This window comes from Mesocricetus auratus, unplaced genomic scaffold, assembly GCF_017639785.1.
Source record: "Mesocricetus auratus isolate SY011 unplaced genomic scaffold, BCM_Maur_2.0 Super-Scaffold_100022, whole genome shotgun sequence".
NCBI lineage: Eukaryota > Metazoa > Chordata > Mammalia > Rodentia > Cricetidae > Mesocricetus > Mesocricetus auratus.
This window is the reverse complement of record NW_024429203.1, coordinates 20,106,782-20,134,488: the sequence shown is the minus strand read 5'-3', so window position 1 is coordinate 20,134,488 and position 27,707 is coordinate 20,106,782. Positions and strand designations below refer to the sequence as shown.

At 41.9% G+C, this 27,707-nt stretch overlaps 1 long non-coding RNA gene across 1 annotated transcript in view; it reads right to left on the bottom strand.

The window, feature by feature from the left end:
• The window catches only part of LOC106021092, a 120,378-nt gene extending 102,142 nt beyond the window's left edge, over positions 1-18,236 (bottom strand). The window contains exons 1-2 of the long non-coding RNA XR_005870266.1: positions 17,926-18,236; positions 4,635-4,709 (exon numbers count right to left, since the gene is read on the bottom strand). This is a non-coding gene — a long non-coding RNA (uncharacterized LOC106021092). The remainder of the gene's footprint in view (positions 1-4,634; positions 4,710-17,925) is intronic.
• Between the last annotated feature and the right edge of the window lie 9,471 nt (positions 18,237-27,707).

The following is a 27,707-nucleotide window of genomic DNA, read 5'->3' as shown; positions in this document are numbered from 1 at the left end:
TGGGTCAGAATATTTTATCACAGTAACAGAAAAGTAAACTAAAACAACCCAAAACCAGAAATAGAATATATTGATTTATATGTTTTGTGTGTGTTTACTGTCTATCTCCCTCTGCTAGAATTCAGGTTCAACAAGAGCAAGGGTTGGTATCTACCCAGATCACATCTTGTCCTTTTAAGTCAAATTGTTTTTTCACATAAGCACATACTATTAAATCAAGCATTGGGTGTTGAGCTGAAGTCAATCAATGAAATGAGCTTCCAGGGAAAGTCTCTGATTTAATAGCATGATCTAAGTGAAATAAGAATCTGACTCAAAAGGGTGTGGTAGAGAATTATAGTCCATTGTCTACTTTGATATAAAGTAAGATGAATAAATACCTGAACATATGCCCATCTGTTGGGAAAGGATTTATAGCCTAGATAATCCAGTGGTGCCACAAACTATGTGCAGAACAAAAACGCATACCCTCTATTGCTGTCAAGATTCTGGTGACACCATATATTGGGACATTACGCATTTATACCATCAGGTTGTAGAAAGCAACCAATAACCTAGTCTGTATGGGCATTTTTCATTGTGTTCCTTTGTCCTATAACTCAATTGTATATGACCCATTCTAGGCACTAAGGTTTCTATACAAACGAATGATAAGGCCCTGTTGCTGAAGTCAATTAGCTAATGCCTAATTAGAGAATTTACACCTACTGACTATGTTCATGCTACTAGAAGGTACTATTAGAGGAGAAAAATAAATACCAACTCACCTCTCAACTCATTGTCTAAAATGGTGATCTGCCTGCATAATATTATGGTGCATTAGTGACACAGAACTTGTGGTAGTAGCAAACCATTATCTAATAGGTTTTAAGGTCTACTTTGTGAGATTGATCCCATACCTGGCATTGCTCAGGTGACCAAGAAGCTGGGACTAGATAGGCCGCAGAACTAAGGGAAAATCAAATGCCATTGTCCTACTTAAAAGTGTAGGCTTATAATGACTCTTAACATTCTACTATATGTATAGATCAGTGTCTTACTCAGTTGTCATCAGAGAAGTTTCCTCCTGGAGGCAATGGAAACAAGTACAGAAGCCCACAATTGGTCAACATACAGAGGTTGAGAGACTTTGCAACACCCAGTCCTAAACTGGATGTTTCCATCAAGTCCCTCTCCTCATGGTTAAAGGACATGTATGAAATAAGAAGAGGAAAGATTGTATGAGTCAGTGGAGCTGGATGACACCAAGGAAGTAATGTCTTCCAGACACAACAGGACGGATGGACATATTCACTCCCAAAGACTGTGGTCACATGCACAGGGCCTGCGCAAGTCCAAGCTTTGGGGTCCCAGGGCTGAGAAGGGGAAGTGGATATGATCTCTTATCCCTAACCCAGAAGCCACCTCCAATTGACCACTTATAAAGGAAAATTCATTTTCTCCAATAGCATCTCACTGGGTATACAAAACCACTCTTAAGAGCAGGCCCCAGGCTCAGCAGAAGATAGCCAACTCAAACTCAATGATAGTTTTTTAAGTTTTTTTGTTTTATACTGCTTTGTCTGGGCATTTTTTACCTTATTGGTCTTTTGTTTCTGATTATTTTTATGTATTGTATCTATGTATGTATATACGAGCTTCCTGTACCTTTTCTTTGATTTTCTTTTTTAAAGTTCCCTGTTTGTTTTCTAAAGAAAAAGAAAGTGTGGAGATGAACAGATGAAGAAGATTTGGAAGGAGAGAGAGGGGGGAAATCATAAAATATTGTATGAAAAAATATATTTTCAATAAAGAAAAGTAATAACTACAACATGAAAATCTAAAAAAAAGAAAGAAAGATTTTGGTGATAGATTTTTTTCAGTTGATTTAAAGATGAGTTTGGACAAGATAGAGTAGATGACTCCTGTAATCCTAGCACTTGTGAGGGTGAGGCAGGAGGATTGGCCATGAGTCTGAGATCCTCTCAAACTACATAGTGAGTACTATGCCAGTTTGAGTTCAGAATTAGAATCTGTTTCACAAAACAACACAAAAAAGACAAACAAAAGGATGAGTTTGGAAAAGACCACAGTAATGAGTTCTACAAATTCTGAAGAAGATGAAAGCTTTATTTAGACCAAATAAAGTTACCTCAGAAAAAATTCACAGTTTATGGGACATTTTCTCTTACTTTCATTGGTATGCATAAGTGTGTGTGTGTGTGTGTGTGTGTGTGTGCATGCATGCATATGTGTGTGAGTATGTTCTGTATGTGTATATTTGTTCATATGGATGTGAACATGTATGTGTAAGGTTATGAATGTTCATGCCTGTACATCCATGTAGAAGATGGATTCAGTGTTGAGTGTCTTCCTCAGTTGTTCTCTACCTTATGTTTTGATGCAGGGTCTTTCCCTGAGCCTCTGTCACTGACTCTACTAGGATGTATGGCCATTGAGCTCTTACAATCCACTTGTCTCCCCCTCTCCCATGCACATATTACCAGTTTTTCACATGGGTGCTGGGGATCTGAACTCAGCTCCTCAAGCTATGCATGGTAAGCAGCCCCTAATATTGACATCTTAAGGAAAATCAAGGAGCACTATGCTCTCAAGGCATTCATGGTTTTGCATTACCTGGCAGCTTGTTCTTTTACTGAAATTTTATTTATTATTATTAGTGCATGTGGTGTGTGTGTGTGTGTTTATGCACACTTGCACACACTCATGTTGTGGTACATGGTCATAGGCATGCATGTGGAGATCAGATGACAACTTTCAGAAATTGAAAGACTAGGGGTGTCATCAAACTCTGGGTCCTCAGGCTTATGTAACAAGCACTTTCATCCACTAAGTCATCTCCCTAGCAATGGTGATCTTGTTCTAGTGGCAATTTCTTATTATCCAAGCTGCCTTGAAGTAATCAGAGACTTTGGAAATAGTGTTCAAATGCCTGAACTAAGTTATCCATGCGATTCCAAGGTCTACCTGTGTTTGTGAACTATTGACACATGAGTGGCTCCTTTGTACATCTGTGATGACTTTCTTTGTCAGGCCACATTAAGAGGCAGGCTTCTTTCCCAGACAAGTGCAATAACTTTGCTACATCATCCAGCACTCAGCAGTGAGTCAATGAACTTCTCTCAAGCCATAACCTTTGTGAATACTCTGTCTGGGTGTTCTACCTCAGATTAATGAGAGTGGTAGACAGCTCACATATTCCAGAAAGCTAATTTAACTGATTTCACAACACTTCTGAATTGCTTGGCTCCAGGCTCTTCCTGTTGAGATTTATGAATCTGAATTTTAAGAAACCATTTCTCAACATACCTTCAAGTTGACCATTTTATTGCACCAGTGAGTATGACCACACCGGAATGTGAAGTGAAGGGATCAACCCTAGAAATTGAGGGTTGTAGGAATTTGTCATAAAACCACTTACTAATTTACAAATGCTGACCCACAAGTGAGTCACTGAGAGCCTCTTTGCTTTGATTATTCACAGGAACCCCATCAGTTGGAGAGTTATTTATTTAAGGAGCAGAGATTTATTCAATCTACAATAAGTATTCTCACTTGCTTCCTGGGACTCTCAGATTCCCCTTAGTCCTTTGAAGGAATCTGAAGACCTCATTTTACAGATGACAAATATCAGTCAACCTACCAAAGACTCCATTGTTCTGGACAAAGTCCCAACTTTGCCCTAGAATCCTTTGTTTGCTTTTGTAGATGTCTATTCTACATAATAAACATGTATTAATATCTGCTCATGGCCACCTCCTGGATTTTGGGATGGGTACTTATAAACATCTAATACAGCCCTTGCCTAGAGGGATCTTAATGTCCCCTTGATCTGAAATATCTGTCTCTGGATTATAGAAGAAGCAATGAAAGGAAAGGTAAGCATTATCGATTTCTGCAATAAAGAACTATCAGTGACCTGCAGTCACTTGATCAAGGACATCTTGGTAATAAGAGTTTAAAAATTACGGACTGTGTTTGTGGTAGATGGCTTTACTGGCATGTGTGAGGCCCTGGGCCCAATCCCCAGTGCTATGATGTAAAATATGAAAATAAATAAATAAAAGTATTACCTCATGTCATATTTATATTTTACATACATATACAATATATAAATGCCAAGTTTGTAGAAAGGCAATTGAAATTTGAGTTAAAAGTCAGCAAAGAATGAGAGCTAACTTTGCGCACACACACACACACACACACACACACACACACACACACACACTTAAATAGATTTCCAGCAGAAAGATAAGATGCTAGAGGTGGGTGCCAGCATTAAGTCATGGCTAAAAAAATAAAATAAAGATTGATGGAGAGAATCTGGCTGTTCTTTTTTTTCTAGAATGCTAAAACTGGCTATTGAAAAACTGTAATTTTGAACATGATTAGCTAATTCTCCCTCTTAATGAGTTTAAAACTATGACTAAAAGTAGGATGTAGGATACTCATTTTCATTAAGCTCCCTTCTAGAGCTCTGAATGGCAACTAGGTGGGTTGTAATAATCTTTCTTCCCTCTCCCTTATCTGGCTGGAGTGTCTAACTCCGGATTTGGAAACTCCTAGACATTACTGTGAAATGTATCATAGACCGTGACTCACTACGAAAAGGACAAGTGTGTAAATTGCCTTACCAGAGAAAAATCTTCTGCCAGTCGTTCCCTTTCTTCCTGTGACAAGACTTCACTTCTTTCTCTCTGATTCATACCCTGAGGAAATCAACATGACACAAAATGGCTGCTGTGTTCAATTTAAAAAAAATAGTCTCCAACCCACACGTAGAGCACATAAGCTTTTTAAAATCCAGAGAATTTGTGATCTTCCCAAGAAGTCTTTCCTCCCAAAGACCTTGCCGCCTTGCAAGGGAACAGAATGTCAGTCATTGACTCGTGCTCTCTATGAAATCCCTTTGGCCTACAGACCTACACCTGCATGGGGAATCTGCCTCACTACAGTTCTAAAGGGGGAAGGCAGCAGGAGGACGAGCACCAGTTAACCCGGGCCCACTGCCATCAAACATGATGGTTGCCCTTCTAAAGTTATAGTTTACATTACCTGGGTACTTACCAGAATTCAGGTTCCACTTTAGGTTTTCCACATATTATTTCAGTGAATCTAAATAACTCTATAAAATAAATTCCTTTGTGGACTCTAACCACAGTTAAGAGGAAAGAGACTCAGAGTGGTGGTGAATGAATTTTCTCAAAATGATGTATGAAGTAAGACACACATTGGAACTCAAGCCTCCAGCTGTTGGATTCCAAAATACCAACTCTCTGATTCCTCATTCAGTCCTTGGAAAGGTTAACACACTATTATCTCCTTTATGCACACAAGAAAGAGAAAGGAAGTGATCTATGAGCAAGAACATAGAGATCACTGACCTTTTTTATCTGAAATCTGAACTCAGTTGAGGCAGGGTTCCCAGTGTTCATATTCTGGTCATGGGTATAAAACTCAGAAAAGTCCACCTCCCCACACTCACTTCATGTCCATCATTCCCAGAGCAACTTAGATAAACAAATGTGTACTCTGAATACTGAATGCTTTCAAAGTCTCATGACACAACAAGAGCTAGGGTATCCTGTGAAGTGAATATGTTCTAAAGAGGTCCTAGAAAAGAAGTGGGATTGGAAAAGAGAGCTCTGTAAGGAAACGCTAAAATGATGCAATGATAGCTAGAGTTGACTCTGTTTCCTGACTCCTCCCTCAAGAGGCATGGAAAGAAAGCATAACCTTAGCACGTAGTGTGAAGTCTCTGTTACAGATATGGCTCGTGCTCAAAGGAGTGAAGGCCTGAAGCAGAGGAAAGAATTATTCTGAGGTTACAAGAAAAGCTACTAGCGATGACTCTTTCCTTTGTCTAGTCTAGTAGGTTTTCAAAGGGTCCCATAAAATATACACTAGAAACGTTATAAATCAAACCCACACTCCCTTTTTATAAGGAAATGCAAAGGGTAGACAGAGGGAGGGGAACTCTCAATATCAACATTTTGTAGGGATTTTCCACATAATATATCCAGTCTAATAGGAAAGAAGAGTTTTGAAAGTTTAATTTTGGTAACAGAGTTTTGCTGGATGGATGGAGTCAATTTTGATTGTCTACTTCAGGGCTGCTCATTCACAGGCAAACCTCCAGTTTAAAAAAGACAGGACTGTTTTAAAGAACTCCTGGGAGGGTAAACATGTCTTCTTATTGACAGTTTACATTTAACCATGTGCTACTTTTGTTTCACCTAAGTATGGGGCTCAGTAAGAGAATTCATTTGCTAAGACTTCTATAAGAACAGTGTTTTCAATAGCCCACAATGTTTGAGGAAGTCTTTGGGACCTCACTGGCCAACAACCCTAAAAGTGGTTATCTAGTCCTGGCATTAGGCTTTTTATTTGCTAACCTGTGGTATCTAGTAGAATCCACTCTATTACTCTGCTAAATGGACATACTATTAAACTGACTCCTAATGACTTACTGTTATATTCATCAATTAATATATCTCTCAACCTTCATTAGAGAAGCCTCTTTTTGCAGTATATAGAGATCAACACGGAGGACCACAGCTGGTCCACATACAGAGAATACAAGACTATGGAACAGTGAGCTCTAAGCCAGACATCCACATTGTACGTGCTCCTCTTCAGGCTTGGGGATCATTGTGGAAGAGAGCACCGAAAGACTGGAGGAGCCAGCGGTGGTGGATCACTGAAAGAAACCTGTTTTCTGGACACAGCAGGACAGTTGCCAGTGTTAATGCACCGCAGTTGAGACAATGTGAACATACCTGGCACAAGCTCTAGACATGAAAATGCCAGCGTGGGGAGAGGAGGTGGTCATAAAGTTCCAGCCCTAGTCAAGGAGAAGTTGGCAACTGGTAGTCACTGAGAGAAGGAGAGTAAATTCTCCTTAAGGTATGGCCCCTGGTGGATTGACCGCATGCTAGTGGAAGGTCTCACACCCAATGGGTAGCACAAATTATACTCAATGGGTTTTTTAAAGAGAAAAAAAAAACTAAAGGGAGCACAAGGTTGAATAGGTAGGGGCAGAGGTGGATCTCAGGGTCAGGGGAAGGGAATGAATATGATCAAAATACACTAGAAAATCAGAGAACTAATTAAAAATGAGAATTAAAATAACAGTATTTCCCTACCAGCTAAGAGTTAGGAGGATTTCAAGCTGTTCCCTAGTACTCTGAAATAAAAGTTCTTCATGAATGAATTAACATGGTTGACTAATGATTTGGGGGAAGTCTGTAAATACTTTATTTTGCATCCTTAGCTGTGCTTCTGTCTACAGCAGGGACATACTCAGCATTTCTCAAGCTTGTCTGATTATAGAATATCTTCTGAGTTAGTGGCACTTGCACCAAAATCTCTTTGAAATGAAGCGTGCTCTCTACTTTCATGCAGTCTAGAAAGACAATTCTTAGTAGCATTAGAACTAGGAGGATGGGACAGAATATAGTTGATGAGGACTGCCAACTGCCTATGCCTTTGACAGGAAGACCTGGGCCTCTACTTAAGATCCTCCAGAGTAGTCAGTGGACAGGAAAATGTGAAAATTCCCCAGCATACCATGGCATGCTTTCCAGTGCCACCTTCATGGCAGTGAAAAACAGTGGACTTCTTCTCCCCTATCATGCTGGTGTCAGAGGGTAATGAGGGACAAGACAGGCACTCTTCTCATAAGGGCTCTCCAGAACTAAGAAGCACAAGGAGGGAAAGGTTATTTGTACCGTGTTCCTGAACACATATGTTGATTTCACATCATGAGTTCCATCGACAGCCTTTGACACACACTGAAAAGAGCCCCAATTCCTTTAGCAGGTCATTCTGGATCTGTTGGATGGACCTCCTTTGTCCCTCCCGCATCTAAGACTCACCTAATATAATGAAATCATACTTCTCTGTAAGATCATCAGTAGGAATGACTTTATAATGCTACAACGTCATTTATCGTGGACTACAGGAGAGGAAGCAGATGCCCAAGGAAATGATGCATCTGTTAGAGTTTTATGAGAGAGGAAGTCCGTGGGTGAAACTTCTGTCTACAACGCACTTTCTTCACAGGAAGAATACCTTATACCCAACACCCAGACCACTTGAAAAATTTCTACTGCATCACATAGGCTGCCTTGTCCCTGGGCTCAAATATGTATAAAACATATAATTAACTAATTGATATTTTGTGCATTTTTCAATGATATTAACCAAGATTTTGGCCAATAAGTCAAGCTAACATAAATATTGAAACTTCTCATACTCAATAGAACCATGAGAGACATATTTTAGTGTCTTCAATTCATGATATAGAGATTAGGAAGGAAAGTTGTCACCAACATAATACCTGGCAGAGTGAGAGTGAAATCCAAACTCAGCTGTCCAATTTAGCCTGTCACTAAGTAAATCAAAGCCCGCCTTTCTTGAGAGATTTCCAGAGTAAGTTCATGACTAGCCTAACGTTTTTTCTAACTTTTTCTTAGTATGTTGTGCTATAATATTAGTACTTATTGGAAACTTATCAAAATTATTTTAATGTTTTATTTTTCCTATTTGAACACAGAGCCCTGGCCTCAAAGCTCTGTACAGCTCTGCACCCCACAGCCTTCTCATCTGCTGCTCTTACCCCAGCAAGTGTCCACTCTCCAGGTCCCATGTATATTCAGCACTCAGCACAGATCAAGGATGGTTCTCTTCTGCCCCTGGAGACTCTCCAGTTTTTAACACCATTGATCTGGAAGGAAGGATGCTCAGCTGCATGTTCCTACAGCACTCAGTGCTCGTCCTACTGCATACACTCCATGCGTCTGTTGTCATGCCTTCCCCTACTTGACCTCAGTCAGCTTGAGAACAGGAATCTATTTCTCTTGCAACTCCAGATGCTAGCGATTGAGAAAAGTATACATAGTCCAGTGAAGGAACATGAAACTGATCAAGGTAGCAGCAGCTTTAAGGAGTTCCCAGTCTTGTGGTGGCAGGGGGGGGGCTTGTAAAAAGACCAGGACAAGGTGTACTTCCCACACACCAGTGGGTTCAGGGTACTTTGGAAGCAGAGATGAGAAAAGACTGCTTATCCCCACAGTGAGGCCTCAGAGAGCAAAACCGAACAAAGTCTTGAAAGAAGAACAGATAGTGTTCACGGAGCTAAGAGGAGTGCGTGGGCAGGAAAGGGGGAAGCAGGCTCCAGCAGAGCTGTATTGTGTACTGTACAGTACAGCCGACTTTCCCTGGAAAAACCAGCCCTCTCCACTCCTAGCCTGCTGGTTCTAATAGCACTGCCTGCCACTGTCTCTGCTTTTCCGCGGGCACCAGAAAAAGTACCCAGCCTCCTAAAGGAAGTAGACCTGAGGGCAGAGTTGATGGCTGGATAGAGAGATCATGGGTGAGATGGAAGGAAGGGTCACATTCTTTCGTTCAGGTAATTTCTGGAGCCTGGTGTACCCTTTTCTTTCTGGAGTTTAAATTCATAGTCTGACTTATACTTACAAACACAAGATCCTAGCCAACAACAGCAAGACCTTAAAAATTATCATCTCCTACTACATATAACATAGAAATTGGCCCAAAGGGCTGCTTGTGACTGTATCCCTCAAATGGGTCTTTCCTCATATTACTGTTTAGCTTGTGTCAACTTGAAACAAGCTACAGTCATTAGGGAAGAGGGAGTCTCAATAGATAAATTCCCCTCATGTGAATGGTCTGGGGGGCATTTTTTAAAATTGCTAATTGATATGGGAGGACCCAGTCCACTATGGCTGAACCACCCTCACCCAGGGCTGGTGGTCCTACAAGAAAGTAGGCTGAGCAAGCCATAAGGATTAAGCCAGTAAGGAATGCTCCTCCTTGGACCCTGCTTCAATTTCTGCCTTGATTTCCTTTCATGAAAGACTTCAGACTGTGAGATGGGATGAAATAAACCATTTCTTCCCCAAACTGCTTTGGGTCACAGTGTTTATCTAACCAAGCCACCTATCATTTGGCTCAAACTCTTCGTTTAAATATGGAGACCCAGGCTTGCATGTCTATCTCATTGTTGCCCATCCTACTCCCAACAATTTATCTGAATCCAGACTCTCCCCAAAACAATTGTACCATCCTCTAAACTACTTTTCCTACTTCCTGTCAGCTAGTTAGCCTTAAGGTGATCGTGGGTTTTATATTTGGTGAAGAAATATCAAAATAGACAAAAAATTCATGACATGACCACAAGGTAATGACTTCATTGTTTTTTAATTTACTCAACAACTTAGTCCCAGCATGCACCTGCTCTAAAGTAGGCTACTTGGAGACAAACAAGGCATTCTTCTTGGCCTTAAGCAACTTACCAAGTGGACTAAGAAACAGCACAATTTCCCAGCATTCATGTACCTCAAGTTAGCCATCTGGGAGGATGTGAACTTATTATTTTTATAATTTCTGGTAAGCCTTTTTCAAACCAGTTATGATGCAAATGAAAACATCCGTTCACAACTTTATAGCTACATTTAAATTTATTTTTAATAAATTTAATAAATAAAAATGACCTAATTAGCTGGGCCAATTGGATATGACACTTTGGCTATTTTTTGAAAACATAAAATATACTCCAAAGACAATTATTTTTTTCTCACTAAGTATCTGAAAAGAATATGCTGTAGATTCTGAGTCCTACCATCGAGAGGAGGTACAAAGCTGTTTTGCCCAAGGCTAGACAGCATCACTACCCCAGAGGGATTTCTAGTATTCAGAATTGATATGTTTTAAAGCATTTGTTAAAGTAATGAGTTCTGGAATTTTTATTCACTTTCCAGACAGGCATATATCTGCCCAGAGGCAGGTACCAGGATCATCTTAGGTCACATGGAGTGTCTCCCAGCTTTGTGATTCTGCAGTTGTTCAAACTGGATTTCGCCAAGTCTGTGATGAGCTGGGAAACTATTCCTGTCCTGGTTCTCTTCGTATGTAGGTCAAATCCCATCCCAGTGAGGACCCTGCCAATAACCACCTCATGACCTGGTTATTTTAGATAGCCTGATAAAATGACAATCAAACTCAACCTCCAAGCCAGAGTTGCCTGTTACAGAATTTGACCTGAATACTATTTAAGCAAAGTGTGTCTGTTTCATAGTTTTCCTTTTTTAATCTTCAAGATACAAAATGAGTACAGAGCAGTCACAGAAAAATTATCAATGATTACAGTGAGTACCAATTGCTTACTTCAGTTTCCTGATGGAGACTGCAGAGTCATGGAGTTTGGGGGCTCAGAGCTATGCATCTTCACATAAGAATGACTTCCATCTTAGCCAGGATGACAGAGTATGCCTGTACCTACAATAATCACCAGGCAAAGACAGGAAAATCACAACTTCTGGGCTAGCCTAGTACATATAATAAGGTCTTCTCTCAAACACCCACAATAACACAGAAACAACAACAGGGGCTGTGGATGTAGTACAAAGTTTACCTAGTATGCGTATAGCTAAAGTTTGATCCCAAGTGCCACACACACATGCATATGGACACATCCGCATTGCATGCATGTGCATGTACACAAGTGATATCCATCTTATGTCTGACATGCACTCAAGTCTACGAGTGGCAGGGAAATTTGCCCAAAATATGTCAGGCATATTAATAAGCTTTGTTGGCAGCGAGCTGGCTCAGCGGATAAAGACACAGGCTGCCAAACCTAACAGTCTGTGTTCAATCCCCAGAAGCCACATAGTGGAGAGTGAGAACCAGCTCCTCAAGTTGTCCTGTGACCTCCACAAGCATGTCATGGCATACGCACATACTCCCATAAATAAGTAAGTGTCAAAAACTTATAAGAAGCTCTCTTATCATGTTGGGCACCCCACACCTGAGGTTTTTTCCCCACTCACTCCCAAGGAGCTAGTTTCTTGGCACACATTCTTCTTTCTTGGACCAAGGGGTTAGCTCTTGTTCTCTAAAATGTCCTTTGTGAGAATGGAACTATGCTGAGAGGAGGCTGCTTGGTTGGTTCTTACTATATTTATTGAGTCTTCTGGTTAGAATGGAAGTTCTACCAAAGTATCAAGCCTCGTGCCGAAGGCCACGCCCAGGTCGTAGACAATGCTTGATATCAGCTTGCTGAGCTAGCAAATAAAGAATATTTATTAAGATGTAACTTCATACCTCTTCTATAGCTTTTGTAAATCTTTCCTCTGACCCTTTAGTGTAGCTTAAAGTTCTCCAGGATACTTGTGGGACACTATCTTTGCTGCCATTATTATATCCAAGTTACCAACTAAACGTAGGAGTACTTTGTGGCAGGAACTGTGCTTCATAACATCACACCCTTTGTGTTAAAATTGCAAGCATTCAATGAATGCCTACTGCCTGAGCAATTGGGGGAATGGGGAAAAATGTTTCTCTTGCAGTTACGAATGCTACAGATTTATGACTGAACATCATATCTCAAATTCTGCCTGGACTCCTTCTGTAGACCAAACTGAAGAAGCCATGAGTCACTGTGCTTGAGGGGAGGGGCGTGTGTTTGTGCAGGATTTGTTTCCCGACCTCGATGAATCATGTGTATAATCACCCAACTGCATCCTGTCTGGGAAGTAACCAAAACCCCTATTTCTGACCCCAATGGCTTCTTGGTTTTATGAGTAAATGCCACTGGCATGCCATTAAATAAATGCCCTCAGAAAGCCCTCAGCTAGTGCCATAACCTACAATTGACTGGGTTGTGACAGATCAGCCTTGCTTTGAGAACAGGAGGTGATGGCCCCTCTTTCTCAGCTTGTCTCTATCTGGTGGTCTGCCTCCAAGTTCTAGCTGAATATTGTGATGCTCTTCTCCCAAACCATAGGTCAAGTCACTCTCCTGCACACAGTCAATGGGTCTTATCTACAGCAGTGGTTCTTAACCTTCCTAATGTTGCAACCTTTTAACGCAGTTCCTCATGCTCTGCTCACCCCCAACCATAAATTATTTTCATTGATACTTCACAACTATAATTTTCATACTGTTATGAAACATAATGTAAATATTTGACATGAAGGACAGTCTTAGGTGGCCCCTTTGAAAGGGTTGAGAAGTACTGATCTACAGAAAAAAATTAATTTTATGTGCGTGCATGCATGTTCATGTGCACGCATATGTGCATTCGTGTGGTGGCCAGAGACCAACATTGGGTACCATTCCCAATTGCTCTCTGTTCTTATTTTCTGAGACTGGAGCTCACCAATTCAGCTAGACTGACTGGTCACTGAGCCTCAGGAATCCTTTTGTCTCTAACTTCCCAGAACTGGGTTTGGAGATATGTATTGCTGTATTCATAATTTTTCTACAGGGGCTGAGGATTTAACTCAGTTACTGGTAATTGCACAGGAAGAATTTTATCATCTGAGCCACCTCACTAGTGTAATATCTAACTTGTTCTTAATTCTTTTTTTGTTTTGTTTTTGTTTTTGTTTTTTTTACGAGACAGGGTTTCTCTGTATTGTTTTGGAGGCTGTGGGTCCAGCCCAGCCTTGAACTCACAGAGATCTGCCTGCCTCTGCCTCCCGAGTGCTGGGATTAAAGGCGTGCGCCACCAACGCCCAGCTGTTCTTAATTCTTAAACATGTATTATGTCTAAATGTTTGCCTGCAAGTATGTATGTGTTCCGTGAGCATGTCTGGTACCCAAAGAAACAAGAAGAGGCTGTTGGAACCCAATGGGACTGGAGTTATAGATGGTTATGGGCCACTACGTGGGTACTAGGAATTGAACCCAGGTCCTTCATACTAACAGAAAGTGCTCCTAACCACTAAGCCATCTCCCCAGCCCCAAGACCTAATTTTTTAACCTGTTTCCAAGGTCTTCTAGAATATGGCCTCTGCCTTCAATATCATAAATTTCTATTTGCCAACTCTAATGGATGACTTTTCTGAATATATACAAAGCTTCCCCTTCACTCTGTAACGTTGTTCCCTCCATTCCTCTTGCATTATGTTCTTCTCCAACTTACAAATGTCTAAAATCTGTACTTTCTCAAATCTCACCAAATAGCACTTCCTCTACACTACGCTTGTCCCACGAGGAAAAAGGACTTCTTGGAGGATGCTGAAGGCGGCTACCTGTGCTCCCATCTGAGGCTTCTAAAGTGTACCAGAAACACATGGTTGCCGGTGTGTTTGGCTCTGTAACAAATCATTGCTTGGAGAAGTTAGAATCTTGGTCAGTGCAATGATCTTTCAACTAGCAGTGTGAGGGAAAATGAACAGTCAATATAAAATTTGGTTGAATGGAAAATTGAACTTGTTCCCTCAGAAATCAAGGAAGGCTCAATATAGATGCTTCTTAGTCTCAGCTTTCTCCTTTCATCCTTCACTGCCGTTCATGAGAATGTAAGATTAAGAAAAACTCTTGTCTCTGAAAACAGCCATTGTCTCATTTTATCACCCAGGCTTCCGTCCTCCCAAGATCCGCCTCCTTGTGGCCTACTTTACTAGCAGATGTCATAAGCTCAGGAGGGAGAGATATAATTTTGATATTAACTTGAATTAAGAAAAAAGAAATGTAATTAAAAGTGGATCTTCTGTTTTAAAAAGAAAACTTTTTAAAAGATAGTATATTCTGCGATCAAAGGCCTTTCTGTTATTTTCTGTTGCAGGGTATCTGTGCTACCATGCCCATCTCTGGGCAGACGGAGAAGTGAGAACTGATGCAATAAAGCCTTGCTTTGTTTGCTTACAAAGCATGATGCTTTTCTCTCCATTCTGCTTACTTGCTCGGCACTGGTCCTGAGAATGGGGAGAGAGAAGATAAGCTGAAGGTTCACCCAAGCCAAGGACAGATACAGTGGGAACAGAGTGCCAAGAATTTTCTCCGTTCGGTGTCTTTTGGCAGTGACAGCATCTAGGGAAAGACTCAGTGGCACTCTTTCCCTGACTCTCTGGTGGCCTCCAGCCCCTACCTGTGCCACTTAGTGACTACACCTCCACAGGCAGATTTGCCATTTCTTTCTCAGCTAAGACAGTCACATAACACCCACTACAACAGAACCATTCAGACTTAGTAAATTGTAAAGTGCTACCCAGATAGGCAGTAGCTACAAATTCAAAACTGCCTATTTTTTTTCCCCATTCCTATACCTTGGACTTTGCAAGCATCTTTGGAGGCCCAGTAATAAGCATTTTCACTTTTGCATGGTACACTGACTCTGTCATAACTTCTTAAAGATGCCTTTCTAGTAGAAAATGTAGTTATAGACAACATGTCCACGGATGGAATTTTATTTCAGTAAAACCTTGTAAAAACTATGGTCGACCAGATGTGGCCTTTGGGCCATACACACAAATCTCTGCCCTACATGTTTGGTAAGAACAAAACACATGAGATAGAGGGAACTATCTGAACTTGTTTTCTGGCAAAAAGAATGAAACTTGAATTGTGTGACACTTCCAGATCTCCTTAAGGTACCATTTAGAATTAGGGTCGCAATCCCAACCAGTATCCTCACCACCCTCAGGAGAGGCATAAAACAATTCAAATTTTCTATACCTTCCTCTGGACCACACTCTTCTCTGGGAAAGACATCTCTGATACTGTTAAAGAAAATATCAATCAAATTTGTGGTAAAAGGTCACTACATTTTTTTAAAACAAATTGGTCCTTTGAGCAAGATGAATTTTAATGGATTGGTTTATTAACCTAAAGGTTGAACCAGACTGAGAGTAACTAAATGATTTGTTCATAATTAGTATTATTTATAATTATTTTACTTGGGAAAAAATATCACCTTAAATGTCAGGATGTTTTTTTTTAATTGCCTCAGATGAGACTCAAAATAATTGACTTTGCAAATGTATTTTTTTAAAAACTCATTTAAAAATATCTGAAACTGCTGACAGTTTGTCTAGAAGAGGCAACATATCGATATTCATTACTATGGACCGAGCAGAAATTGATCCATGATATTTTTGAAGCTATGTGAATTGTGGTCACTTCTGTATTGTAAAACAGTTGGAATGCTGAGGGGGAGATACATATTCTTACTCTCCGTTAAATCTGCACTTTGAGTGCACTATGTGAATATTTATACACAGCTTTCATTAAATGCAGAATGAACATGTTTGAAAGGGGAAGAAGCATATGTGTATGCGCACAAACACATATGTATACATATATGTGCATGCTCGTGTGGGTGCGTATGTATATGTGTGCACATGTGTGTGTGCTTGGTACTTTTAGAAGAATACAGTCTTCCATATAGTGTATATTTGGGTGGATATTAACTTTCTGCAGGTAAGTAGGTGTGTGACTTAAACTTAGCCTCTGTATTAGTATTCACTCCATCATTTGGTTGGTGGAGACCTAGAGAACCAGGAGAAAGCTACCTTTTGTTAGCAGCTGGAACAAAAGCTGAAAATAATTTCGAGGTGTGGGGCAATCAATAGAAGGAGCACAACGGAATCTTGATGACAGTATGGCACTAACTAAGTCACAAACTGTTGATGCCTGCAGGTCAGTGGCGCTCTTCAAATGTACACTTAGGTGCTAGGAGGAAGATCCGTGAAAACTCCAGGTGGCAGATAAAGGAGAGACATCGAGTACTTTACCAACGGTCTACGGTCTACACTGCCTTCTCCATATGTCACACTGCCGCTCAAAGCTGAGAGAAAGAAGAAATAGTACAGCTACAGGTGTCAGAGCCAGCTAAAGGTCTCCTCGGTGACCTCCACCAGCCTGACCCAGGTCACAGACCCAACTTTATGTCTGACACATTTCATTTCGGTGAAAAAAAAATTGCAAGTGACCTGAAAAGAACATTCTAGAAAGGGGGGAGAGTGACAGGATTATTACTATCACACAGCCTGTCATTTCCTTCTTCCAAATAGTCCGACCATATGCCCAAGACATGACATTGACTCCTGTGTCCAGGAACCAGAAAACTCACTCCCCCAGGCACCATGTAGACGCTATCAATCACTTATCTGCATGAGAAATGGAGTTGAGGCTGGAAAAAGAATATATGATTCTGTCCAAAAAGGGGGGGTGAATATGAAGTGTGTCATTTATCAAAGAGATTAGTTTTAAAAGTCTCAAGAGTTACATGTGTAAATCATCCACAAATAGTAGAATAAGATATGAGGGTAGATTTGCATGTATACCTTCCTCTCCAGGACTCGGCAAACTCCCTGCTGAGAATAGCAAGGCTCTATTAACTGATTAATTATTATTAATGCCAACTTTTATTTAGCTAGCAATTATAATCTATTAAGAGCATTTCTTCACATCCTCTTACCTATTCAGTCCTCGGAACAATCTGTAAAGCTCGTCAGTAATATATTATTATCTCCCGTTTTAGACAAAGGAAAGGGAAACTCCGGGGTTTCCTTGCTTAGGCTAATCCCGACAATGAGTGGCAAGTTCTAGACTAGAAAACAGTTTCTGATTGCTGGGCCACTTCCTAGAGTGGCTGTGGAAGATCCCAAGGAAGAAAGGGAAAGTGGAAAGCATTGGTTGAGAGTGGAAAGAACCTGGAAAAGCCGGCAGACCAGAATTCCTTCTAGTTTAGGTCAAAGTGGGAGTAGGTGTGGCTATATGACACACGACTCGAAAGATTAGATGGACCGTGAGGCACATCTGCCCACTCTGAACTTCCTTATGCAACTGGACATTCCATGTTGGCCTCCCATCCACCCTTTTCATGCCAAGTTTCTTAAGCAGCCTAGTTGGAACCAACTTCAGACTGATATCTATTCCCAAGCACTCTCTCTCTCAGACGGAAACCTTTATTCTTTCTTTTGCCGTCCTTTGAACAACCCCACCCCTTACCCCCCTCCCTTCCTTGATGTTCTCAATCAATGCCCCTCTGCCCCCTCCCCCCTTAAACTCTGCTGACAGCTCTCTCTCTGCTCTATCCATTTTCCCAGGTCAGGGGCTCTGTGCCTCTTTACCCATAAGCCCCCTGGTCATCCTCCCTCTGGCTCTCACCTGTACTCCACAGTCACAGGCACCTCCTGGTCGCCCCTCAGATGTCTTCCTTCTGTCGGTCTGAGGACTCCAGCCTCTCTCCAGGGCCTACAAGCTGGAGCTGTGCAGTCTCCAGGCTCTTCGTTATTTCACAGCGCTAGTAAATAACAACATACAATAAAAGATGGTCTCAGCTATGTTTCTCGCCTGAAGTCTCCAGCAGTGTTATCTCAGGCCCCAACATTGCAACAAAGAAATCTCACAGTTGGGTTAGTGAGAACCAGTACAGGACAGGAGCAGAAAACTTCAGCGCTTCCCAAATTGCTCAGCCCCAGCTGCCCTCCAGGGGCTCCCCCTAGTGGGAGATGCTGAGCATGGCAGGCTAGGTCTTGATTTGGGATGTGTCTTCGGGTGGGAGGAGGGGAGGGATGCAAAGAAGAGAGCACACACTGTGTTCTCTGTGAGCAGCAGCTTCTGTGTGAATTGCAGGGCGGAGGTCCTCTGAAATCAATCAGGGAAATCCTTTAGAAAGCCGGAGTTCTGGGACCTGGAAGTCTCTGAGTTCAGGTGGAAATGGCCTAAGTAGTAAATAAGCTTACGCTGCTTAGACTGTATAAGGGACAAGGTGATTGGCAATCATTTGCTGCTGCTGCTGCGGCTGCGGCTGCTGCTGCTGCATGTCCACTTTGGACCGGTGAAAAGGTGTCTCAAACTCCCACTGTCACACACATGACTGTTCTGGAGAGACAGGCATAGTCTCTGAAATCTGAGAAAAGCATGCTGATCCAGTCTCCTGGGCTCTCTTGGCCTTTTGGTGTCATGGGAACCCAGGCTACTTTCTGCTGCCCAGTGTGATGAATACAGACTGCATATCCAAATAGCATCTTTCTCCTCAGAGATGCAATCTCATCCATTGTAACCTACCCAGCAGGCAGGTAGGAAATAAGAAATCGATTATTCCCTTCTGCAAAGAGGCAAACAAGCAATGTTTCCAGTGCTACTAGGAAAACCATCAGAAGAGGGGACATCAGGGCTGGGTTTCCTGGCCTCCTCCCACCGAGGACATCCAGACGGTGCTCCACCTCTGGAGATGAGGAAAATAAAGGCTGATTTCAACCTCGGGACAGGGCAGTGAGCTGCACCCCTCAACAACAGATATTGGCTCTCCCCATACCCCAGCGTGAGGACAGTGTACTGAGCTGAGCATGATGCAGAGAGAAAGACCCAGCCTGATGCTGCAGACAAGAGTTCAATTCATCAGTATATCAAATTGGGAAGGGAACCAATAGGACCAGTGGGAAGCATTTTATTTACCAGTAGCAGGTAGTGAGGGTAAATGAATAAAGGAGACCTTACAGGGTGATGACTAGGTAACCACATGCTTTGTGATACAATCGTGTCACCATCAGACCAGTTGGGAGACCTTGACTGTGAGATTAGAAGAGCCTTGTTTCACTGATAAAGAAACTGAGGTCGGAGTGGTTAATAGACCAAATTGAAATCTCTGAAAGCTTAGAACCCATTTCATACTCCATAGTGCTATATGGGCTCTTCTAGATATCCCGGGTGGGGCAGGGGACATTGGTAAGATATCAAGATAAAATATTTCCTATTTACTCAGCAAACCAAATCACAAGCCAAGTCTCACCCATCTCTATTAAATTCCACTACCGCTCTGAAGTTGGGAGCAGCACTGCACCGAACCATGTAGGAAGCTTGAACTTGGTTTAAAATGGTAAATTTATGTTGCTTAAGAACCACACCTACTTTACGGGCTCTTTCTCCACTGACAACATGGACACTGTGGGAATTCTCTTCCAAATAGCAACAACAAGCACAACCCTTGAAAAAGAAGCTTATGGCATTAAGATGGTGGTGGTGGTGGTGGTGGTGATGAAGGAAAGTCAGTTAATGATAATGGTTATTGACCATAGTCAATCATTATTGCGTAGATCTATCCTGAGTCCTTGGGTTGAGCAAGGGTTCAACGTCTCTGACTATACCTAAACTCTGTTATGAATGCACATCAAACAAAAAAGAGACAGGTTTAAAGGTGGGCATGGTAATGCAGACCTATAATTAGAGAATGCAGGTGGTGAAGGCAGGAGGATTAGGGGTTCAAGCCCATCTTCAGCTACATAGCAAGTTGGAGAGCAGCCAATGCTGCAACAGATGCTCCACCCAGAAAAGAAGAAAAGTAAAAGAAAGGTAAGAAAGCTGCAAAAACACAAACATTGCCTTCTATGCAAATGTGTCTTTAGCCAAAATTAAGTCTCTCTCTGTAATAGAGTTGGCATACCAAATCTAAATACACTGCTCAAGGTGTAAGTGTCATATGTATTGAGAATGTAGGGAATGGCAGATCAGTGGTAGATAATCAAGGAAGTAGATGAGAAAGCAGGGCAAGTATTACTCCCTTGAGGCTATTTGGATCATTTGTTTCTGCTTTAGACCTCATGAGGCAAAATGGGTGGACTGAGGATTCAGCAACCAGAATCTCCAAAAGATTGAAACCAAGCTGTGGGAAATTTTGAGAGTGGGGGCTACTTAGACATGGACCCAACTCTGTCATTAACATTTTCAAATGTCCAAGGGACTCTCAAGTGAAAAGTGGATGATATTTGCTCTGTCAAGATTTAGGGAATAGAATGGGGCCATCCGAAAGAAAGTCCATACAAAAAGTCTTTTGACTTACTCAAAGAACGATGTTCTATGAGGCATAGTGGTAAATACCTATAATCACTGCCCTTGGAAGATAGAGAAAGCAGGGATTATAAGAGCTCTCATCTAAAAAAAACATAAGAAGAATTATAAAAATTTTAAAAATATTCTTCCAGTTCAGTAGAAAGTAGAAGTCACTTCTTGTCTAGAAAAAGCTCTGCCTTTGGTCAAACAGAAGACCCAACCATTGAGGCCAGCTTGAATGAAATGACATTTGAGAATATTTCTGACTCAGAATCTTTAAATTGATAAATAGCTGAGGACTATAGGAGAAGCTAAAAAGCAAAACAAACAAACAAAAAACAACAACAAACATGTGACCTGCCTACATAGCATTTTATCTCCTATAAGGACTCAACATGATTTAATCTGGCAGCCATCTAATGCCAAAGTGCCTCATTTCCTTTCCTGCCCTTCACTAAAATGGAGTAATTTACCCTCCCAGGTTAATTCCACAAGCCTATAGGACTTCTTAAATGAGGCAGTTGCCCTTCAGTGTGGTGGAAAATATCCAGAAAAAGAAATGCTTCTGCTCTCTGAATAAGCCACAAAAGGAGCACCAAGACATTAAAAAGTCATTGCAATAGTAAGCTACCACCCCTAGTCATGCCTGCGCTCCTTCTGCTACTTCCTCAGTTAGGAGGCTGTAACAACTCTGAAGTCAGCCTCCGAGATCCATTTGGCTATAGAGCATGTGACTGGGGCTAAAGAATAGCCACTCAAATGTAATATGTGTCAGCAAGACATGGAAACAAGGGAGAAGAAAATGGTACCCTCAGAATGGTTCCAGATTGGCAGTTTTTAAAAACTTCAAGATTGTATAGCCCCACTAGTGACACCGTTAGTTTTCCCTGCTCCGCCTCCTTTTTGCATTATTGATGAGCTTTATAATGCAGGTAGGGGAGACAGGGAAATAGAAGCAAGATAAATAAAGAAGGGCAAAGATCGCTGGGGAGGAAGGCAGGAATATTAGGGAGCTGTAGGGCCCCTTGCGTGATGTATGCTGTGAAAGAGATGAAGTGAAGCAGGGGACAAGAGAAAGAACATTAAAGAATTACTCTCTGACCAAGGAAAGGAGGAAAAAGATGTAATTTGAGGATGGAGGAAAAGAAAGGAAGCAGGGGGTGGAAGGGAAGTTAGAGGGATGGTCACAGGAAGTGACGGTGTCCTACTAGGGGTGCCAGATGGATAATACTTTTCCAAGGTCACTTGCAGATATCAAGAGATGTTGGAAGTGGGTGTGCAGATAGATTCACATTGTAGGCAATGGAGGAGGCAGGAAAGACAAGAACGGAGAGATGGAAGGAAGTTAGAGCCATCTCGTGACTGACTTCCTCTGTTCCTCTGACTTCCTCGATTCTCAGGGAAACACACCTAAGAGCACCCTCCTGTAGTCAAGGACTATTAATACATCACAGCGGTAGTCCATCAGGTGTGGATAGAACACCTCCCATGTGCTCATATAAGCTGCAATAATGGAATGAAACCCTGCTATAAAGTGCCCCATAGTACTCAGTGGCCCAGTCAGCTATTGCTCAGAGTCTGATAGCTAGTGTCAAGGTATACATTAGGAACCCAATGGGACCCACCAGGCCTACCCTCATGGTACTAAGAAAGGACCAGGAAAAAGAAAAGGAAATAATAGTTAAGTGTCAGAATGGAAGGCTTGTGAGGCACCCTGGGCATCAGCAGCAGTCAGTCCACAGGAAGTTAGCTTTTAGCCTGAGACTGTCAGAGAGGACCCCAATCTCTCACGCTCAGAGATAGGAACATTACAAAGCCTGTGGGGAGCCACACTAGACAAGAAGATGGCTTAACCTTCAGGGAAGTAGGAATGAGCTACCCGAAATCTTTTGATAGATCTGCCTACCGTGCCCGGCATGGCCAGACCCACTGATGAGCCAGAAAAGTAAATGGTCCCTGTGCATCTCTCTGCTTGCTCAATGGTCCCTGTGCATCTCTCTGCTTGCTCCCCGGCCCTGCTTCCTGTCCACTTTGCTTGTCTGTTTGTCTAGTTTGCAGATGAGCCCTTTCTTCTCATCCACCCCAGATGCCTCTGTTTCAGGGAAGCCTTTACATTTTCCTTGGCCTAGGTACAGCTCGAAGAATTCTTTTAGGCTAGGCCAATTACAACAAGCTCAAAAATTGCTGAGCCAAGTGGTTTCTTCAGAGATCTGCTTACATTCTCCCTTTCCTTGCACAGGTCAGGTCCCCCTTCATCCCAGAACCTCACACAGAAAGTCCACATTTTGCTTTTAAGGTGGAGCAGATCTAAGAGGTACTTACTCTCCACCCCCAGGAGGGGATAAGGCACAACCAATTTTCTTGTTGGTTTTACATTGCTTGATTGGGTTTCACTCAGGGGAGGGGGGAGGACAAGATGGCTCTGATGGGACTTCCTTGATGACTGTCTTGGGAAAGAGCTAGAGAGGTTTTTCAGATTAAGTCCCAAGGGGATCTCAGGTTGGCAGGAGAATTATATGTGTCAGTTCCCTCTCACTCCTAAGCTTCCACTCGGTTTAGGCTTCACTGCTGCAATTATATCCTTGCAAATTCTGGCACTAAGAAGAGGATCGAGTGGATATACGGAGGATTTTTGGTTTTTGGTTTTTGTTTTCATAATTACAGAGAGATGTTTGAGCAGTAAGGATGCAATTTCAAGCAAGCAGGATTACTCCAAAGTCATTCTCACTGATGTACGAATTGTTACACCATGGCAGCTCAGTAAATTTACCTCTGCCTATTTCCTTCCATGCTAACATTGGCAAGCAAGGCTAACTCTGCCTTGCTTAAGGGAAGATATTGAGGGATAGCTTCATGAGAGCATGTCAAATAAGAGCATAGCCAGATTGGAATTAAAAATTATCTATGGGTAATCCACAAAGCAGGAGATCCATGTGGAGGTCATTGAGAACTGACCACTCCCACAAAGCATTTGCAAAAGAAGCCCAACTATGTCTTTGCCACACAGGACAAGCAGCGTAGACATGCAGCTACAGCTGCAGCTCCTGCATTCATGGCCAGCTAAAGCAACAGCACTGCAGGGCCACACTCCAAGTCTAAAAACATTAAATTTGAGCACAAGAGTTTTTAGATAGAAAATTCTGAACTGAGTCTCACAGGCACCAGTGTCCGGGGCCTCTAAGAGTGATTAATCAGAACCAAGCTTTCTTTCTCAGACAGAAGCGAAAGGGTCACTGAGATCAAACTGCCATGGTAGACTAAGAAGCTGAAGAAATCATCAGGGTATGTCTCATCTCCAAGTGAGTAAATAACTCCTAGGGACCTATGTTGGTCTCAACATGCTTCTCAGGAAGCTTCCCATTGTGGATAAGAAGTGTGTGGTGATAGTTCCCTAGGAGTGGGTTCTGCCAAAGACCCCCAGCAACACAGGCCTCTTTCATCCCACCGGAAACATGACACTTGACACTCAGACATTACCACATATCCATGTGGGTTTTTTTAAGGGAAATTTACAAATTAGTGTGACTATAAAGATGCTTCATTCTTGATGGACAATAGATATTTGCGTTTTAACACCAAGAAAGGAAAAAAGCACCAGAAGTTAACAGTAGCCCTCAGCATGGGAAAGCAATAGGGTTATGAAAAGAGGCTAATTTCTGCCGGGCGGTTGTGGCACACACTTTTAATTCCAGCACTCGGGAGGCAGAGACAGGCAGATTTCTGTGAGTTCTAGGCCAGCCTGGTCTACAAGAGCTAGTTCCAGGACAGCCTCCAAAGCCACAGAGAAACCCTGTCTAGAAAAACAAAAACAAAAAAGAAAAGAGGCTAATTTCATCTTTGATGAAAGATGCAATTGGCCTTTCAAGAGCTGCTCTTTAGAGGACTTCAAGAGTGCTTGGCCAGGGACCAGCCTGGGTCATAAAGACATCAAAATCCCCTGAGACTGGGTAGATCTCTAAAGAAGGGGCTTTAGTTATCTTGCCTTCATTTATCAAAGTAATGTTCTTATTTCTTTCTTTATTTTTTATTCTGGAGTAAACATAAAAGAACATGCTGTTAGGTAATCTGAGAGGCTCACTGGGAGGTGCCAGTCAGTTAAGCTCATCACTTTATAACAAACCTTTCATATTGGAGCCAATGAGATGCCATCTCCACCAGAGTCCTAAAGCTCGCCGTTGGATGGCATGGAAGAAAACTAATAGTCATTTTCCATTTCATTGTGAGAGTTGAAGAAGTTTGGTACCAGAGTAAGGAAATGTTGACAAAAGAGAGGATGGGACTCAAAATAAACCATAGTCATGTGGGACTGCACATTAAATAGGGTATCTAACCATGGCATTTAGATTTTTCCTATTCCTAATGTTTTGCAGAATTCTTCTTACATTTGCGCAGAGGACCTCACTAACTAAAAGTTAACTCAGCATTCCACAGCTCCAGCATGAAGAGCTATGGTAGGACTGTGACAATGGCATCTATGAAGAGGCATCATTCCTTGATGGAACATAACTCTGCCTCTTATACCTTACCTCCGACTTTGACTCATCCTACGTCAGGGTCATGTGACTCCCATCAAGATAGATTTAGGGGTAAGTCTGTGTAGTTGACAGACCCTAGCAACTTGTTTCTTGACTATTTCCTGGAAGGGGACAGCAGAAAGTTTAGTTGCTTGCATTGACCAGTGCACAGATGCCCAGTCACTTAATTGCGAAATCTGACAGTGACTGTGTCACATCGAATTCATCCCTCTACCACTGCTATTGAGTCTCTCTGTCCATTCTTTTCCTCCACTGAGTTTCCTGAATTGGTCCATTTCTTTTATTCCTGATGCAGCTACCCTAGGTGAAGCTTCTCTCTTTCTCTCTCTCTCTCTCTCTCTCTCTCTCTCTCTCTCTCTCTCTCTCTCTCTCTCTCTCCCTCCTACTTCCTCCATCTCTCTCTTCTTCTCCTGCCCCTTCACACTGGATTACTGTTATACCACCTACTTTGGCTTCCTAAGACTACCCACTATAATCCAGTGTGAAGACTACCCACTATATCTCTCTTTGAAAACACCTGGCAATCCTGGTTGCCTACTCATCACAGTCCTGACAGGTTATTCTGCAGTGCCAACCAACTATGGCTAAGAAATATATTGATAGTTCTACTGACAAAGACTAAATTGTCCAATGGCTCACATGTTGCCCTATAAATAAAATATTTAAATGCAGGAAGCTACTCAAACTTCATATAGTCCAAACATCAGAAGTAAATCTCCCTCATCTTATATAAATGGGTTTGTTTTCTACATATTCTCATTTTCTCTCTCTGTCTCTGTTTCTGCCCCCTTTTCTATTGCCTGCCATGAACTTTTCCTTAATCTCTTGTCCTTATTGTTTGTCTTATTGGTGAGGCCTGCTCTCTCTGAAATTTGACTTTATTGAAAGGCAGTCTAATGGGTACACATAGTTAATTCTGATTTCACCAATGTCTTCCACACTCAAAAGCTTAATCATCTATAGACTAGTCATCACAACCTTCCTGATTCTGATTGATATTTCTCTGTTGGGCTTATGTTTCAGTTACAGAAAAGTACAAGTATTTATCATCTACCATGGCAGTCATATTGCACATCTAATTCATAGTGACAACAATGGCATAATGGAAAAACATACTTAGGTAAAGACCTTTAGGTATCAGACTGAAATGCAGAGTAACAGGAAGCACTTTGGAGAACGGTGCACAGAATGATCCTTTTATCTGCATGTCAACCCTGCTACTTCTGCATTGTATGCAGTGATAGCTCGGGGTTCAAATGATTCTCTGCATTGAAGGGCAGAGTACATTAAATCACATGCAACTGGGATTCAATTCTACTGAGTTTCCTTTTGGTTGTGTATTAAAGATGGATGTTAAATGCCTCCACATCCGAAAAAGTAGCTCAGTAGTAGAGCACTTTCTTAGCCTACAAAATACCATGACCCCCATCTTAATTTTTAAAAGTTGAATATCCTCTGAGAGGCAATGCTATTCTTCTGTTTCCAGAAAGTATGGCCATATGGTCAATAGTCAAGGAGGTGAGAAGGTCAACTTTCTGATAAAGAAAAGACAAGAGCTGAGTGTGGAGGCTTGTTTGTATCTATTGTCCAACTACTAGGGGAGGAAGATCCTGAGTCCAAGAGGTCAAGACAAGCATCAGCAATATAAAAGGCTCTGTCTCAAAGAAAGAAGAGAAAAGGGCAAGGAAGAGAAGGGAAGGGAAAGGTGGGTGTTTGGGGAGGAAAGGCAAAGAACTCCAGGTTGCAGACAACATTTTAACAAAGCACACAGCCAGGAACTTTCACTTCTGCTGCTGTTTTTGTTTCCTGTACAAAAAGATGCAGGCCTTCCCAACTGGCCATTTGGCCGAGCCTGGTCCACCATTTTGTCCTTCCAAAGGGCCACACTTGGAGTTTTGTATGCTTCAGCATTGGGTCTTTCACAAAGAGAAAATAGGCAGGAGAAAGTCAACATCACCATCACCACAATTTCATCTACTAAGAAAATAAAATAAACAGAAGTAGAATCCCTGTCTAGCCAAGGACAGCCCAGTAAAGGAACATTCACTGCCTGAGCAGCAAGAGAGAACAATAAATTATGTAGGCAAAGGCAGGGCTGTGACCACCAACATCAGGAATGAAGAAAGAGCCCTGTGCTTTGGCTTTTGGTGCCATTTGTTTCCTGGTTTCGTGGGCATGGCAATGGGATTCTTTAGCCAAGGTCTAAAGATGAAAGTTGTCCACAACATGTCTCTTTCTACATCTGTTTCTTCCATCATGTAAAGTAAAATGTTATTCTCTACATGACAGAGAACAAGGCATGATGGAATAAGAAGGATGAGATCCGCGTGAGCACAAGTCTGTCTGTATTTCCCACACTCAGCCTCAGCACCCAGGAGTACAGGGATCTCTCAGACAGCTGGTCTACAAAGTGGCCTGCAGGTCTCAGTGTCTTGGAAGAGACACCTTGAAACCTGAAAAGGGAAAGAAGGGCACATTGACAACTAATCCTGTTTTTATGTTCCTGCTCAGAATTCCCTGGGTGCAGATGGTTATCACTTCTCCACCCATAGAGTGGAAACTGAAAATTGATGCATCTCGGAT